Below are 19655 nucleotides of genomic sequence, written 5' to 3'. Positions count from 1 at the left end.
ATACTTATTCAAAGACTTGTCAAGCGTTACTGCGTTAATCGTGTGATCACTTGGACTATCTTAAACAGCTAAGTTCGGCTTTTGGCTTAATCAGAACCGAAAGGTGGGAGAACCACACATACTTGCTTAACAGAGGTATTTGAGTATCAGATATTGACTTGGTGTCGAAGGTATAGGAACATATTTAACATGTACTTATTGTCATGTTGTTTGTAACACATCTGTCAACATGTTGTTTGTAATACATCTCTCAACATGTTGTTTGTAATACATCTGTCAACATGTTGTTTGTAACACATCTGTCAACATGTTGTTTGTCACACATCTGTCAACATGTTGTTTGTAACACATCTGTCAACATGTTGTTTGTAACACATCTGTCAATATGTTGTTTGTAACACATCTGTCAACATGTTGTTTGTAATACATCTGTCAACATGTTTTTTGTAATACATCTGTCAACATGTTGTTTGTAAGACATCTGTCAACATGTTTTTTGTAATACATCTATCATGTTGTTTGTAACACATCTGTCAACATGTTGTTTGTAATACATCTGTCAACATGTTGTTTGTAATGCATCTATTATGTTGTTTGTAATACATCTGTCAACATGTCGTTTGTAATACATCTGTCAAAATGTTGTTTGTAATACATCTGTCAACATGTTGTTTGTAATGCACCTATTATGTTGTTTGTAATACATCTGTCAACATGTTGTTTGTAATACATCTGTCAAAATGTTGTTTGTAATACATCTGTCAACATGTTGTTTGTAACACATCTGTCAATATGTTGTTTGTAATACATCTGTCAACATGTTGTTTGTAATGCATCTATTATGTTGTTTGTAACACATCTGTCAACATGTTGTTTGTAACACATCTGTCAACATGTTGTTTGTAATACATCTCTCAACATGTTGTTTGTAACACATCTGTCAATATGTTTTTTGTAATACATCTATCATGTTGTTTGTAATACATCTGTCAACATGTTTTTTTGTGATACATCTGTCAACATGTTTTTTGTAATACATCTATCATGTTGTTTGTAACACATCTGTCAACATGTTGTTTGTAATACATCTGTCAACATGTTGTTTGTAATACATCTGTCAACATGTTGTTTGTAATGCATCTATTATGTTGTTTGTAATACATCTGTCAACATGTCGTTTGTAATACATCTGTCAAAATGTTGTTTGTAATACATCTGTCAACATGTTGTTTGTAATGCATCTATTATGTTGTTTGTAATACATCTGTCAACATGTTGTTTGTAATACATCTGTCAACATGTTGTTTGTAATGCATCTATTATGTTGTTTGTAATACATCTGTCAACATGTCGTTTGTAATACATCTGTCAAAATGTTGTTTGTAATACATCTGTCAACATGTTGTTTGTAATGCATCTATTATGTTGTTTGTAATACATCTGTTAACATGTTGTTTGTAATACATCTGTCAACATGTTGTTTGTAATACATCTGTCAACATGTTGTTTGTAACACATCTGTCAACATGTTGTTTGTAATACATCTGTCAACATGTTGTTTGTAATACATATATTATGTTGTTTGTAATACATCTCTCAACATGTTGTTTGTAACACATCTATTATGTTGTTTGTAACACATTTGTCAACATGTTGTTTGTAACACATCTGTCAACATGTTGTTTGTAACACATCTATTATGTTGTTTGTAACACATTTGTCAACATGTTGTTTGTAATATATCTGTCAACATGTTGTTTGTAATACATCTGTCAACATGTTGTTTGTAAGACATCTGTCAACATGTTGTTTGTAATACATCTGTCAACATGTTGTTTGTAATACATATATTATGTTGTTTGTAATACATCTCTCAACATGTTGTTTGTAACACATCTATTATGTTGTTTGTAACACATTTGTCAACATGTTGTTTGTAACACATCTGTCAACATGTTGTTTGTAACACATCTATTATGTTGTTTGTAACACATTTGTCAACATGTTGTTTGTAATATATCTGTCAACATGTTGTTTGTAATACATCTGTCAACATGTTTTTTGTAACACATCTCTCAACATGTTGTTTGCAATACATCTGTCAACATGTTGTTTGTAATACATCTGTCAACATGTTGTTTGTAACACATCTGTCAACCTGTTTTATTGTTTTATGTGTGAAATAGAAATGGATGCTGAAGTTCATACAACAGGTAGTTATCTGGTGCTGTTTGTTGTATTTTTGAGAAATGTTTTTCTTCTTGATGACGTACGTAAAGAATGGCTCGAAATATGAATACATGGATCGATCATCCAGCGCGCATGTTTAGATAGCCAAAGCAAGATTGATTGAGCGCTCATCGGGACTTCTTCGGACAGTGGATCTATAAATTACCACAGAGGTACGTGTTTATATGCCACATGGGCAAGGTTGCTACAGCGTCACAACATGTTGATTAAAAGGATAACGGTGATGATGAACGGACATGTAATCAGAATAGCCCATGGCTACATCGATAAGTGAGTGATTGTTACATCACATCAGTCAGTGTCATATACCTATGCATGTCATAAAGGCTCTTGTACGTTGTTGAATGCCTATCCATGAGGATATGAGACGTTGTTCGTAATATCAATCACAGAACTCGATCATTTACTGAGACTTGGCTTGTGATATCAATCACTGGACTCGATCAGTTACCGAGACGTTACTCATAATATCAACCACTGGCTTCGGTCATTTTCTGAGACGTTGTTTGTGATATCAATCACTGGACTCGATCATTTACCGAGACGTTACTCATAATATCAACCACTGGACTCGATCATTTATCGAGACGTTACACATAATATCAAACACTGGACTCGATCATTTACCGAGACGTTACTCACAATATCAACCACTGGATTCGATCATTTTCTGATACGTGTTTGTGATATCAGTACAATGCATCAAAACATCCACCACCTTTTACTGACCAGTACAATGCATCAAAACATCCACCACCTTTTACTGAACAGCACAATGCATCAAAACATTCGCATTTTTACTGAACAGCACAATGCATCAAAACATCCACAACCTTTTACTGAACATTAGAATGCATCAAAACATCCACAACCTTTTACTGAACATTAGAATGCATCAAAACATCCACCACCTCCTACTGAACATTAGAATGCATCAAAACATTCACCACATTCTACTGAACAGCACAATGCATCAAAACATCCACCACATTCTACTGAACAGCACAATGCATCAAAACATCCACCACCTTCTACTGAACAGCACAATGCATCAAAACATCCACCACCTCCTACTGAACATTAGAATGCATCAAAACATTCACCACATTCTACTGAACTGCACAATGCATCAAAACATCCACCACCTTCTACTGAACAGCACAATGCATCAAAACATCCACCACCTCCTACTGAACATTAGAATGCATCAAAACATTCACCACATTCTACTGAACAGCACAATGCATCAAAACATCCACCACCTTCTACTGAACAGCACAATGCATCAAAACATCCACCACCTCCTACTGAACAGCACAATGCATCAAAACATTCACCACCTCCTACTGAACAGCACAATGCATCAAAACATCCACCACCTTCTACTGAACAGCACAATGCATCAAAACACCCACCACATTCTACTGAACAGCACAATGCATCAACACATCCACCACCTCCTACTGAACAGCACAATGCATCAAAACATTCACCACCTCCTACTGAACAGCACAATGCATCAAAACATCCACCACCTTCTACTGAACAGCACAATGCATCAAAACATCCACCACATTCTACTGAACAGCACAATGCATCAAAACATCCACCACCTTCTACTGAACAGCACAATGCATCAAAACATCCACCACCTCCTACTGAACATTAGAATGCATCAAAACATTCACCACATTCTACTGAACAGCACAATGCATCAAAACATCCACCACCTTCTACTGAACAGCACAATGCATCAAAACATCCACCACCTCCTACTGAACATTAGAATGCATCAAAACATTCACCACATTCTACTGAACAGCACAATGCATCAAAACATCCACCACCTTCTACTGAACAGCACAATGCATCAAAACATCCACCACCTCCTACTGAACAGCACAATGCATCAAAACATTCACCACCTCCTACTGAACAGCACAATGCATCAAAACATCCACCACCTTCTACTGAACAGCACAATGCATCAAAACACCCACCACATTCTACTGAACAGCACAATGCATCAAAACATCCACCACCTCCTACTGAACAGCACAATGCATCAAAACATTCACCACCTCCTACTGAACAGCACAATGCATCAAAACATCCACCACCTTCTACTGAACAGCACAATGCATCAAAACATCCACCACATTCTACTGAACAGCACAATGCATCAAAACATCCACCACCTTCTACTGAAGGTTACAATGTATGAAAACATTCAAACCCGTTTACTGAACATTACAAAACATACAAAACATCAGAACCATTTACTAAACATTATAATGCATAAAAACATTCACAACCTTTCACTGAACATTACCTATGCATGTAACCTACCTGATGACAACACTACCTACTGAACCCGAATATTAACCTCAATACAACAATCACCCAAGTGATATTATGTGTCGCGTTTTAACGTCGCGTCCAAGATTATTGCACTTATATAGCGATGTGCATGCACTTGTGTGTGCGGCCGCTTGTACTAGTCTGGACTGATGTCGATTTATAGTGCTAGCCCACCGAGATACCATGCCGCAGTATAACATGAATACCCCACTCAGACACAGTATACTGACTCCGAGTCGACAAGTCCTTGTTTTAGCCCTTTACTGCCGAGCGCCAGACAGGGTAACAACACGTACCATCTTTTAGTGTTTTTTGGTATGACGCGGCCGGGGATCAAACCCCGGACTTTCCGCTCTCCGGGCGGACGTTCTACCACTAGACCACGGAGGCGGTACTTATATGCCCTGTGAGAAAGAGAAATACTTGCTACCAAAACATGTTTATTCCAATAGTGTACAACTGATGATATTAAAACAGATTGTTTTAAAACATATCTGAATACTCGTTGGCCTTTAGATTGCGCAGGGGGCGGTTGGGTAGCCTAGTGGTTAAAGCGTTCGCTCGTCACGCCGAAGACCCGGGTTCGATTCCCGACATGGGTACAATGTGTGAAGCCCATTTCTGGTGTCCACCGTCGTGATATGGCTGGAATATTGCTAAAAGCGGCGTAAAACCATACTCACTCACTCACTTAGATTGCGCAGGGCTTAATATCGATTTAAAATTTGTTATGTAATATCACGACGCCTGGGCGATAAGTTCATATTGGACACCGTAGTCCATGTGACTGTTGTTTTGTGCCGCACAAGCATACCATGGGTGGGTTTGCGCCAATGTGTGTTCTTTGTTTGTCTGTGTGTGGCTACTAACAGGTGCTTTGTTTTTTCTTTCTATTGTTGGACCACCGCTAGTTTGGAAACCACCCGCGTTGTAAAATTCAGAAGAATTCGCAATAGTGCTACTAGGAACTACTGGTAGACGATGATGTATTGATTTTAGCTGGGATATGATCAACGTGATGATCACAGCGATTGTAGTCAATGATAAGCCTAATCTAGAGTTCTATATTTAATGTCAAATTCAACCTGAAGGGAGGCTCGATGTAGTGACATCTTACAAATGACAGAATGAATCATTCACGTGCGATGAAATCTGGTTTTGTGTTTTTTTAACAAAAATAATTTCTGAAGAATTTTATAAAAAACTATAGAATATGAAAGTGATGTTAGAATAGGAAATCTCTTTAATTTCCCAAGCTTCGTTGTGGGGCGCCATATTAATATGGAAAAGGTCATAGTGGTCATGAAGTGAAAAGGTTTCAATACATAGTGAGTCAAGGATCTGTACGAGGTATGTGGATCAGGGCCTTGCTTTACGAGATATATAAGTCATGGTTGGTTGGTTGGTTTGTTGTTTAACGCCTCAATCAGTAATATTCCAGCTATATGACGGCGGTCTGTAAATAATCGAGTCTGGACCAGACAATCCAGTGATTAATATTATGAGCATCGATCCATAAAATTGGGATCGATGACATGCATCAACCAAGTCAGCGAGCCTGACCACCCGATCCCGTTAGTCGCCTTTTGCGACAAGCATTGTCGCCTTTTACGGCAAGCATGGGTTGCTGAAGACCTATTCTACCCCGGAATCTTCACGTATTTCCTCTGGAGTGTGACATTCAGTATTGTAATTTCACATCACCAGGTTACTTAATAGCTCTCTCATTCTTTCTTAGAACTGAAAATGAATACATTACTTTTACGATAGGCATATATTTTTTATTAAACATAACTATTTTTTTATGCATTTGTGGGATTTCTTTAAAATTGTTTTTGATCTTTGATTTGCAGAGCACTGATGAATGATTCACCAGGTGAACGTTACGTCACAAGCGATTTACACCTCTCGTTTTGTATAATCTGATCAGTTTCTTTTGTAAAACTGTATAATTCTGAGACGGAATGAGGAGACACAACCACATAATAATAAAATCCAGACGTGTTGATATTATAAATATATATTTTTTTGTTACGGAATAATATTTTGATTGTTTGATTCATGTAAATCTGATGCGTGACATTAACTCATCTTTATGTAGTCAAGGCTTCAGTTGCATGGGGAAAGCAGTCATTTCATGTTGTGTCGAAAGAGTCAAATTTAGATTTACAAATCGCGATCGTTTTCATATTTATGAATGTCGTGAGGTCACACATTTCCTTCCGGCAATTCTGCGTTTTTAGTAAGGACTTATGTCTCGTTCCGTCATAGCAACTGCATTTTAGAAAGAGACATATGGTCGCCCATAATGTCCTCTCTCCACATTTACAAGTTTTGAGTAAATTACATTTTTAAATTTATATAAGTGCTATATACTAACTTAACAATCAGTGTGTATGTTTTTGACATACAAGCACATACATATTAATTTATATGTTATCAAAAGTTATGATTCCTCTTCCACGTATTGGAAATCAGTCGAAATATTGTCAAATTCTACGTTTGATAATCTATCATCCAATATATGTAGAAAGATTCTCAAGTTGAGTCAGACAAAAATGATTCAATAATTAACTCCATAACTTGATTCAAACAAAACAAACTGATTAAGGTGAATATACGGACAGACAGACAGACAATTTATTTCAGTAACAGACCACCAGCCCACGCATGCTGGAGTAATATGTATGTATGTATGTGTGCATGCGTGCGTGCGTGCGTGCGTGCGTGCGTGCGTGCGTGCGTGCGTGCATGTGTGTGTGTGTGTGTGTGTGTGTGTGTGTGTGTGTGAATACACAAAGTCAATACACTTCGAGGATAATTCAATTGGAGAATGCCAGTTTTGATACAGGTTATCTGATAGTCGTTGCTGAAATTCATTTAGGAATAATGTTATATCGTCGATTTCTTGTTGTAACCAGACCAGACCAAAAACTAAGCGGAACGAAATGGTTTTAATTGATGTAACCCACTGCCCACCTGATCAAGTGCTTTCAGCATTAAGTATCCTTGACGAGGTAATCTGTGAGTGTCAAGATGAAGAGGTTTGCACCAATATGTTACTGCTCTTGTCATATTGATAGACTGCAGAGGGAGTCAGCCACACTTCCTAAGTACCATATTATTAGGGTTATTAGGGAGACCGTTTTCAGATGGATATTTGGACAATTTCAATTAACTTATTATACGATGTTCCCCAAACTTCAGCTCCGTAACATAAGATCTTGGTGCATGGTGGAGTATCCTGGTCTAAGACCTGCTCGTGTTTCACTTAGGATATTGTATTCACACCAGGACCAGAGGCGTCTCTCTAGAATGGAAGTCAATACCTTACATAACGTATCAATGAGAGATATTCCCCTATAATTATCTGGCTTATCCTTATTACCTCCCTTGAATACGGTACATATTATGCTTCTTCCCCACTCCTCAGGAAAAACTGCAGTGTGAAGGATTCAGTTGAACATTTTTTTTTAAAAAGGCCGCAATATAATGTCTTGTTGATAATGTTTTCATAACCTCACTTACAATACCGTTAGGCCCTGGGGATGCATTGTTTTAATTGTGCAATCTCATAATGACTTCGTCATCAGTGAAAGGCGTGTTAAGATCATCACACATGTCTGCGTGAGACAAAGCTGGATCCTCGTCATGTACATCTATTATCAGCGAGTATATCTACATTTTTGAAACTTTTGTAAATTAACTTGGGGTTGTTCATAGGAATAACTAACTTATTCCATAATAATCTTCTCGTTTGGTAGAGAATAAAGTCAATCTACGTTGAAATCTAAAGTTGTCAATGTTCTCTCTATTGTCTCGGTGGAGAGTCTCGGTGACCCGTGAAGATCCGGGATAGAACAGGTCTTCAGCAACCCATGCTTGCCGTAAAAGGCGACTATGCTTGTCGTAAAAGGCGACTAACGGGATCGGGTGGTCAGGCTCGCTGACTTGGTTGATACATGTCATCGATCCCTATTGCGTGGATCGATGCTCATGATATTAATCACTGGATTGTCCGGTCCAGACTCGATTATTTACAGATCGCCGTCATATTGCTGAGTGCGGCGTTAAACAACAAACAAACCAACCAACCAACCATAGTCCCCTTGAGCTCTCAAAGCTACATATTTACTCTATTTAATAGTCTCATAATCTTCATCTCACAAAGGAGGTTGCCTGGGTGTTGTCGTAACGTAAATATTAGACTAAAATACCCTTTAGGTGTGGATTGATACATTTCTGTCATTAACCTTATTGTGTTTTTTTATATCCACTTCACTCTGTGTAAAGTTCTTCATACATTGTGAATTTTTTTCTTGGAAATTGATTTGAAACTTGTTGATTCTCACTATTCCATTCATATTTACTCCACTGTGTACTGTTATTTTTTTACATGACTCACTGAACAAATATAATTTTGATCATGATCTGTTGTATCTAAGGTGGGGCGGTGGGGTAGCCTAGTGGTTAAAGTGTTCGCATGTGGGGCCGAAGCCCCGGGTTCGACTTCTGGTGCCCACCGCCGTGATATTTCTGGAATATTACTAAAAGCGGTGTAAAACCATACTCACTCACTCACATTATCAAAGGTTATGGCTCTGCTTATTTGAATAGAACGGAAGAATGGGAAATGGGTTGATACATCTGTATGACGAACCCCCAAATCAGTAAAGTGAGTAAACAGCCCAAAACTAGCAATAAAATTTAACACGAGTAAACTGACCAGCAGTATCACTGAAGAGCCCGGTCATCCGAATTTTCAACAGCTTACCTAATGGTATCATTGTGTATGTAATCAAGGCAATCTTTCATTCTAGCATTAAAGCCTCCCAGCAAACGTATTTCAGATTCAGGGTAGTCAGCTGTAACAGTTTCCAAGTACACACTTAAAGAGATTAGTCCATCGACATCACTGTTCACACACACACACACACACACACACACACACACACACACACACACACAGAGTTTTCAGGAGATATATTCACGAAAAAATAAGATTGTCTCACTTTTCATCCCAAGCAATGGAACACAATACAGTTTTGGAAATCATCATATATATGACATAAAATGTCTCTTGTAATCCAAACTTCTCTGATAAATACTGTGATCCCTCCGCTGTATCGACCTAGTCGTTTCCGTTTGTTGAATGCTCCAAATCCGAACAGAAAATCCATGACATGACCTTGTTTCTTGACAAGAGTTTCACATAGACCGACAATGTCATAGTCACTGAGAAAGTCTCTGATTGCAGATCAGATGTGTCTGGATATAATCCTTCTATATTCCATGAAAGTATGATCAGCTGTGTTTGGTCTTGGCCGCCTTCTTATGAGTTGTCGTTGTTGTTAGTTGTTGTAGTGGTTGGAGTGATCTCCCTTGTCTTCTCACTGCCGAGTCCAAACATTAACCACGATGAGGCACATCAGTGCGAACTCAGGGCCCTTAAGGTACTGTCGAACTCACCCAGACCTTTTCGGAGAATGTGACGACTCCATAACACTGCAACCTTCTGCATTACCCAGATTGTCAGAAGGGTTGTATTCCTTGCAGCAAACCCGGGTACTCTCCCAATGTCAGTCAACAGATTGGGAGGTACCAAACCTAAGGCACCGAGAAAAATGGGGAGTCAGACAACTTGGTACTTGGGATGCAAGAGTGACATTTCGAAACCGAGGTCTGCATATCTGCCATGTTTTTCGTGAATCTTGTCAATTACATTAATGTCAGAAGGGACAGAGATTCAACAATATAAATGATTTCGTTGGATCAAAAAAAAGAGAACAAAGATCGGGTTTGTTGGCCTGGATATGTCTGAGGCTGTATACGGGCCTATTCCAATGAATTTTGTATTGATCATTTCCATGACGCCCTCTACATATTCTGGGTCGTACCATAGATGGACCTCTGCGCCAAAACAACGAGCATTGCAAAGACGGTAATAAAATGATCGAACCACTCCATCATGTCGCTTAAGATACTAACTGTGTTTGTGCCAAAGCGGGGCATCCACTGACAATGTGCTGGACAGTCTCATTAAATTCCTTGCATAATCTGCCGTCCATACCTTACACTACATTTTGATGCCAAATCACACATTGACAGTTTCGAGTGAGAAGTGACTGGTCCTGAGCAGCAAACAAAAAACCTGTTTTACTTTTCAGGCCAGCCGAGGACTCAGCAGGGTTGCTGACCTTCTTAACACACTGTACATATTTTCGATTTAGTGGTCGTTCAGAGAGCCTCTACTTGAAAAACTGAGTCTTGGCCGACTTGATATGGCACTTCGCTGACACTTATTTCTGTACCGTCCAGCAGTACAGAACCATCAACAAAATAAACACTGACACTGAGATTTTATGTCCCACATCCTTGACTCGTTTAAGAAAACTGTGGAATGCCTTGTTTTCATTATGAGTCTTAACATACTTCACTAGATGATCATGAGACAGATGAATGTGTGCAAAAGTGCACTATACAATTCTTTCATGAAGAGCTTCCACATTTATCAAACCACGCCATCACATTATGATTGGTAAATATACGCGATTGAGGGAAGAGTGGGGATGGTGGGATCTTTTGTCTGATTGTTGTTGTTGTTGTTGGTTTGTTGTTTTACGCCGCACTCAGCAATATTCCAGCTATATGACGGTGGTCTGTAAATAATCGAGTCTGGACCAGACATTCCAGTGATTAATATCATGAGCATCGATCCACGCAATCGGGATCGATGACATGCATCAACCAAGTCAGCGAGCCTGACCACCCGATCCCGTTAGTCGCCTTTTACGTCAAGCATAGTCGCCTTTTACGGCAAGCATTGGTTGCTGAAGACCTATTCTACCGCGGAATCTTCACGGGACGATCTATTGTCTGACATGATTCTTCGCGTGAGCCTGTCATTACACTGAATTTCTTGTTTCGTCCAATAAACAACACCAAAAGAATATGAAAGGACGGGTACAGCATGAGTATTTGTGGCTTTTACTTTATTGCGAGCGTTCAGCTCTGAACTCCAGATTGTCTTAAGTCTCCATTTGTATGTATTCCCTTTATATTGGGCATTGGAATTTGTTCCTAATCTGCATCCCCAAGTACGTATAGGCCTGACCTTCCACGATGGACTGATCCTAACTCTTCTACCGTGCCACGTTTCAAATGAAGAATATTGCATTTGTTGAGTCGAAAGGACACGCCGATACCATTAGAAAACAACTTGACAATGAGAATATGTTTTTTAGTGTGGATCCTCCATTGGCAATAAGTTCAAGGTCATCCGTGTAAAGTAGGTGAGTAAGGGGTGTTGGGGATCTGTGCTGAGGGGTAAAACAACAGTTGATAATTGATAACCAAATGGTACTATCTCCAAATAAATTGTCTTATCTCCTTGCCACATGACCCGTTTCAAGAATATGATTACACATAGACATAGAACATTCTGGATTTGAGCCACTGATGAGGTTTGAACATAGAACCATTGACACTTACTGCCAGAATACCCGACTTTTCAGCAATAGGGACTGCATCAAATTAACAACAATGATAGAAAAACACCAATTTGGAATGAAAATGCAACAGAAATTGGTAAATTATTGACATAGAACCATAGGTCCAGATTTTCGTGCTTGTCAAAACTCCGTTATCCACACAAGATCTTTCGACGTTCAACGGCTTTACGGGTGTAATGTAAACTTTAACTTACATTGTTGTCCTAGGCGACGCACGACAGTAGTATTTGTGGCGTCATAATGCCTGTGACGTAACAGTGACAATAGAGGGAGAAGTAAAACGTAGTTCTTGGCGACAGCCAACGTTATGCTGTTGCCGTCATAAAGCATATGACGTCATAGCTAGTGATAATATTGGGAGGCATGAATACATAATGGTGTGAGTGCACAAATACACATTGAGCTGCATGGGGAAGTTTGGAAGATTATACTTTTGAATTAAGTTTAAGTTTCAAAAGCCTAATGAACATCTGTTTTCCATTCGTAAATGTTTGTCATTGTTAAACAATTTATAAAACGGAAAGACAGTAAAATGACCACCCCCACATTCATATATATATCTATCTGTTATTGACAAATAAATTATGAAGCAAAATGACGGTCGTTGGCAAAGGATTTAATTTACGAATTGTCAAGTTGTGTTACTCAACAAACGACTAGTCAATTCGAACACAGATATAACTTCGTCTTTGTAATCTCATTGGTCTCAAGTATCTAAGTCTTTAGTAAAAAGATTCAAATTATTATATTTTATTTCGTAAATGGAAAGTAAAAGTGAACTTAAATTTTAAAGAAAATAACCCTCAATTATTCTCAGTAGTCTGTTCATTTCACATTGATACGTTAATTTAAATCAATTAATGTTCACTGCGAAAAAAGGTGGAATTTGAAAAGAAGTGAATTTTGAACAATTTGAACAACATGACATTCTCACAAAGAAGCTTTGGGACCCCACTGTTTAAAAACATTGACAGAAACAGAGAATATTCATTTATATATGGCATCTGTCCTGAAGGCTAAAAACGTCTGACTAATCTTGACACGACTTGCACAACGTCCTTTTACGGTTGCTTCTAGCGGTAACATGAAATGGACTGACGAGTGATGAACATGAATACATATGAGTTCATGTGTAACTGAATTCATATCAGGTAATAAAGAACCGTGTACTAATCATTCCTCGTTACCACGAGACAATGTGACACACAAGGAATTCCTTAGAAATCGGATACCCCTCGTGCTGGTATCAACTCCCCGTGCTCTACGACATCTCAGAGCGTCGTTTTTCGACAGAACTTCGTAGAACATTGTCAGAGAAGCATCACCGGCACCATAAAGTGCAGACCATAGATACAAAGACTTTGTTGCCCATATGTTTCAAGCAGCACATATTCTCTGGCCAGTTAAGCAATTAATACATGAACTCTTCTATGTAAACATGTGGATTAATGTTAACGGCAAAATCTTAACTTCTTTGGATTTAATACAGCGATTAAAATCTAACTTTCAATATCTTGTAACATTGTCAAATCAAGACTGTTATGACAAATCAGCATGTCCTTTTAGCTTTCGTGTGGGCTTCACGTCGTCAATCCAAACAAGAACGCAACATTCTTACGTTAAGCTAAAATCAGGAGGAGAAAACGATATGCATATATCTAGTTTCAAAATATTAATTTTGTACATATTTTCTAATATTGATGCATGTCCATGACTTAATTCGACCGGTTTGAATTTTGAGGATGTTAAAAGTAAATTTGATGCAAGTGGACTCAGAACTACAGATAAGCTGCGTATTTGAATAAAATACCCCCGAAAACTATTCAAAACCAAATTACTTTCAATTAACTTGCGTACAGAAACGCATGCATTAAATAAAAAACTCAATTGTTTAAAAACAGCACGCATAAATACTCATTGAAGCTTTTTCAGCATGCGTACAAAGGAGCTAATTTCCGAAACACAATTACGAGCTAATTTACTTTCCGAACCAAGCCTATATTTAGAACCGTTATACACATCTAAAACACTGTTTTATACCTTTTTTTTAAAATCTCAAAATGCTTACTGATTTTGAGAAAACAAAACAAAAGAGTCATTAAAAGATAATTGAAAAAATATCGGTTACCCAATGAAAAATGTAATAACTCAATTAAAATAAAAACCTTCGAGTAAAAACTCAATTGCTCAAAAAAATATCTGGAGCTCTGAAGTAGAATCTTACTTACCTTGGTCTCTACAAATTCTTTTTCCAAGCCTCTGTTTTGAACCGTTCACAGTTGGACACAGTTCCCGATAGTGGATCACTCCATAGAGCAAAATAACTCAGAAGGACAGAACATTTAACATTGTGATGAGTGTCTAGTTCCACTGTCAACTGGTGTCTGGAAAGCATCTCGTTTGAAGTTGTCACTGACAAGAATCAAAGTGCTCGGGGAGCATTTGTTACTTTCATTTTCATTTCTCATTAGCCTGTTGTAACATCACACGTATTTCTCTTAAAGCAATGGGAAAAGACGGGAAATAAGTTCAGCTCGTACATCATGATATCCCAGCATGTATGCTTCCTTGAAACCTGAACGTTGATATTGACGATACGAATGACAGGTGGCATGTCTGAGTTTTGATACTGATGGTAAGAGTGTTTATTTGTTTGTTTGTTGTTTAACCTCGCACTCGGCAATATTACAGCTATATGACGGCGGTTTTAAATAATCGAGTCTGGACCAGACAATCCAGTGATTGATATCATGAGCATCGATCCACGCAATTGGGACACGATGACATGCATCAACCAAGTCAGCGAGCCTGAACACTCGATGCCGTTAGTCGCCTTTTAGAAGATCCATTCTACCCCGGATCTTCACGGGTCGATGGTAAGAGTGACAGGTTGTATATCGGAGAGCTGATACTGGCGGTAGAAGTCTACTCTTACGGCAAGCGTAGTCGCCTCTCACGACAAGTATAAATCATTTGCTGAAAAACAATTCTAACCAGGATCTTCACGGGTCCATATAGAGATGTTCTGATATATGAAACCAGCGGGAAACTGGACATTTGTATTTTTCCGGATTATTTGTTGTTGTTTTCCGAGTATTTTTCGTTACATCGATTATAGTTTCGTAATTTCGATTTATTTCTCAAGGCTATTTTTAAGTTTATTTTCAAAACTCGAGTTTTTCCTCGTTACTTCGCTTTTTTCGTTATTTTGATAATTTTCTCGTAATTTCGATTATTTTCTGTTTTATTCAAAAGCCTCGAAATTCCTCGAGTTTTTTCTCGTTACTTCGAATTCTTTTTCGTGACTTTGATTAGTTTTGATTATTTTCGTGTTGTTTCAAGTCAGTTCAGAAAATTCGAAATTTGGAATTTTTAAACTAAATTGAAATTGACAAATGCTGAAATGACGAAAAAATTCTCGAAGTAAAAAAACGAAATTTCGATAAATTATTGACAAAAAGGGAAAATGATCCAAGTAACAAGAACATATTCGAAATTTCGACCATTTAAAATACATTCTTGAAGTAACGAGAAAGAACTTGAATCTTCGAGGAAATAGATGAAATTACAAAAATATAATCAAAGTAAAGAGAAACAAATTTTGTAATTTCTATAAAAAAAACCTAATTGAAATAAAGAAAAAAAATCGATGAAACAAAATCATAATTAAGCCACCAAAGTAGCACCTTAAGGCTTCCGTAGAAACCCAAAAGGATGTTGGTTGGTTGGTTGGTTGGTTGGTTGGTTGGTTGGTTGGTTGGTTAGTTGTTTTACATCCGCACTCAGCAATATTCCAGCAATATGACGGCGGTCTGTAAATAATAGAGTCTGGACCAGACAATCCATGATTGATATCATGAGCATCAACCACGGGATCGATGACAAACCGGATAATTTGTAAATTTCCTAAATCAAGTAAACCATCGGTAAAATCAATAAACAGAAAATGAAAACTGAACGGAAACCAGAAAGTTTCCATTTGGTTTCCTGTGTGTTCCTGGAAACTAGAGTGTTTCACAATGTGATGCGGACAGGAGGTCTACCAGCGTCCCTCCTGTTTCCAGCCCAGAATAGTCCTCTGTATGTTTCTACAGAGAACACAGTGTCTCCTTTTCCCTTCATCTACTCTTCAATTAAAAGACATCCTGTCAACCGTCAGGAAGAAGGTTGCATCCTGCGTCTGCGAGACCTAGTAAAGCGTGCTCTCGACGAGCGAAGGAAGAAGGTCGTTCTACCATGTGTGTGTGTGTGTGTGTGTGTGTGTGTGTGTGTGTGTGTACTAATTGAAATTCAATGATACATGTGTGTTACAAGTTATCCATATGCAACAGCCTGTACCAATACTTTCGACGTCAACTAAAATAATCAACACTTAATGGGTTTCTTCACCCAGTACATTATTGGTAGATGTCTTTTAGCAGGCTGCTCATGAGAATTTAGGCCATGTTTTCCACGCAATTGGGATCGATGAAATGCATGAACAAAGTCAGCGAGTCTGACAACCCGATCCCGTTAGTCGCCTCTTACGACAAGCATAGTCGTCTTTTACGGCAAGCATTGGTTGCTGAAGACCTATTCTACCAGGATCTTCACGGAAGAGGTGACTATGCTTGTCGTAAAAGGCGACTAACGGGATCGTTTGGTCAGGCTCGCTGACTTGGTTGATGCATGTCATCGATCCCAATTCCGTGGATCGATGCTCATGAAATCAACCCGTGAAGATTCCGGGATAGAATAGGTCTTCAGCAACCAATGCTTGCCGTAAAGGGCGACTATGCTTGTCGTAAAAGGCGACTGACAGGATCGGGTGCACGTGGTCAGGCTCGCTGACTTGGTTGATACATGTCATCGATCCCAATTCCGTGGACCGATGCTCATGATATCAATCACTGGATTGTCTGGTCCAGACTCGATTATTTACAGGCCGCCGTCATATAACTGGAATATTGCTGAGTGCGGCGTTTAAACAAAAACAACAACAACCAACCAACCCCTAGTACTAGGATAGGTGTATGACTACCATAGCGTGAATTAATAGCTGCACTGTTTGCATTTAGCTGAGCTACATCCAGGAGTGACCTGAAATCGATTCGTCTGCAGCACAGCAAGCACATGTAAAATCACTAAAGTAGCTCAAGTCATGGGAACGAGGTGTGGCGGAAAAGTCCTCAGCCAAGCTTTGATTGACTGCATTGATGGAGTTGGTTGCAAAATATTTTCAACATAATCCCCAACATAATACCCTGCTTGGTTACCAAAAGACGTTAAAAGATGGTAGGTGTTATTACCCTGCCGGGGGCACGGGTGGCCCAGTCGTCTAAGGCGACGCGATTCGCTGTGCAGAGTTGCGTCCTTTCAGACGCGCCAGAAACCTATGATTGTGGGTTCGAATCCCGATTCGCCCCGATTATGTTTTTAGGTTTGTCAGCACCATACCCGCGCTCGTGGGTTTCACCGAAGTGGTAAACGTCTGAGACCTACATCACTTCGGGATTTCCTCCCACATTAAGCTGACACGCCGTGATATAACTGGAATACTGTTAAAAGCGGCATTAAACCCATCTCACTCATTCACTATTACACTAACTGGCGCTCGACATTAAGGGGCTAAAACAAGGACTGAGTCACAACGCACACATACGCACACGCGCACGCACGCACACACACACACACACACACACACACACACACACACACACACACACACCGCACACCACACCTCACCTCTCAAAACCCATATTTGTTATTTTTGAGGTGTCAGGAAGTTTAATAACGTTTCGTTCAAAATGATTTCACTTATACAATGTACCTCCCAGGCTTCCTACACACATCAGACCGCTTCCATGGTCTAGTGGTAGGGCGTCCGTCCGGAGAGCGAAAAGTCCGGGCATCGAATCCCGGCCGCGTCATACCAAAAGACGTGAAAAGATGGTATGTGCTGTTACCCTGTCTGGCGCTCGGCATTAAGGGGATGAAACAAAGTGAGTGAGTGAGTTGGATTTAACGCCGGTTTTAAGAGTATTCCGGTTATATCGCGGCGTGTCAGCTTAATGTGGGAGGAAAGCCCGAAGTGATGCAGGTCTCAGATGTTTACCACTTCGGTGAAACCCACGAGCACGGGTATGGTGCTGACAAACCTAGAAACATAATCGGGGCGAACCGGGATTTAAGCGGGATTAGAAAATGCAATCGTAGGAAAGCGAATCGCGGTTCCGTATACAACCGAGCAACTGTGCCTGACTCAGTGATGTAAGTATGATCGGAGCGAACCGGGATTCGAACTTAAGGGACGCACCTGTGCCCCGGGATGAAACAAGCCTTAAACGAGGTTTCGATGTATACGTGTTTAGACTCACCAAATATTACTGTGACCAAGCGTTGGGATTATAAACAAGAGTCATCAGAAAGATGACATATCCCCCCGGCAGCTGTCTTTAAAGTAACCACTAGTAAATGTGCAATTCTCTATGTAATAAGTCAACAGTCCAATGTTCTTTAAGAAGCATACATTGTTTACCCACTGAATGGTTTTCGAATTCTGGCCCGGAAACGAACCCATTCCCCAATGGAGATTAGATCCAACTTCTTTCCATACAAATTGTGAAAAATAAAAATTCGTATTTGGAAACAAAACCCCATCCCCAATTGAGTCTATGTCCAACTTCTTTCCATAAAAATTTAAAAAAATAAAAATTAGAAAAATCCCAAAATATCAAAAGGCATCACTTCAGTTCTTTAAGAAGCATACATTGTTTACCCACTGAATGGTTTTCGAATTCTGGCCCGGAAACGAACCCATTCCCCAATGGAGATTAGATCCAACTTCTTTCCATAAAAATTGTGAAAAATAAAAATTCGTATTTTTTTTATATCAAAAGGCACCACTTCAGTATGTGCCTGATAGATTTGCCAAGTTTCGATCAAATACACTGAATTGTTTTCGAATTCTGCCCCGGAAACGAACCCCATCCCGAATTGAGTCTATGTCCAACTTCATCCCATAAAAATTTACAACACTAAAAATTAGAAAACTCCCAAAATATCAAAAGGCATCACTTCAGTATGTGCCTGATAGATTTGCCAAGTTTCGATCAAATACACTGAATGGTTTTCGAATTCTGCCCCGGAAACAAAACCCCATCCCAAATTGAGTCTATGTCCAACTTCTTTCCATAAAAATTTAAAAAAATAAAAATTAGAAAAATCCCAAAATATCAAAAGGCATCACTTCAGTATGTGCCTGATAGATTTGCCAAGTTTCGATCAAATACACTGAATGGTTTTCGAATTCTGCCCCGGAAACGAACCCCATCCCCAATTGAGTCTATGTCCAACTACATTCCATAAAAATTTAAAAAAATAAAAATTAGAAAAATCCCAAAATATCAAAAGGCATCACTTCAGTATGTGCCTGATAGATTTGCCAAGTTTCGATCAAATACACTGAATGGTTTTCGAATTCTGCCCCGGAAACGAACCCCATCGCCAATTGAGTCTATGTCCAACTTCATTCCATAAAAATTTACAACAATA

General features: G+C 39.0%; 1 protein-coding gene across 2 annotated transcripts in view; it reads left to right on the top strand.

Annotated features, from left to right (window-relative positions):
* Positions 1–19655, top strand: part of LOC139462326 (glucose-induced degradation protein 8 homolog) — a 303774-nt gene that overhangs the window by 107770 nt on the left and 176349 nt on the right. The window contains exon 7 of one of the 2 annotated variants that reach the window (XR_011653025.1): positions 16723–16760. The exons of the other annotated variant lie outside the window; for it this stretch is intronic. The gene's annotated coding sequence lies outside the window, so the exon portion shown is untranslated. Of the gene's footprint in view, positions 1–16722; positions 16761–19655 lie in introns of those variants that run through there. 2 annotated transcript variants of the gene reach the window in all.

This window comes from Haliotis cracherodii, unplaced genomic scaffold (genome assembly GCF_022045235.1).
Source record: "Haliotis cracherodii isolate W230 unplaced genomic scaffold, xgHalCrac1.p SCAF_15, whole genome shotgun sequence".
Taxonomy (NCBI): Eukaryota; Metazoa; Mollusca; class Gastropoda; order Lepetellida; family Haliotidae; genus Haliotis; species Haliotis cracherodii.
The sequence above is the reverse complement of the archived record's forward strand: the minus strand, read 5'-3'. Positions and strand labels throughout refer to the sequence as shown.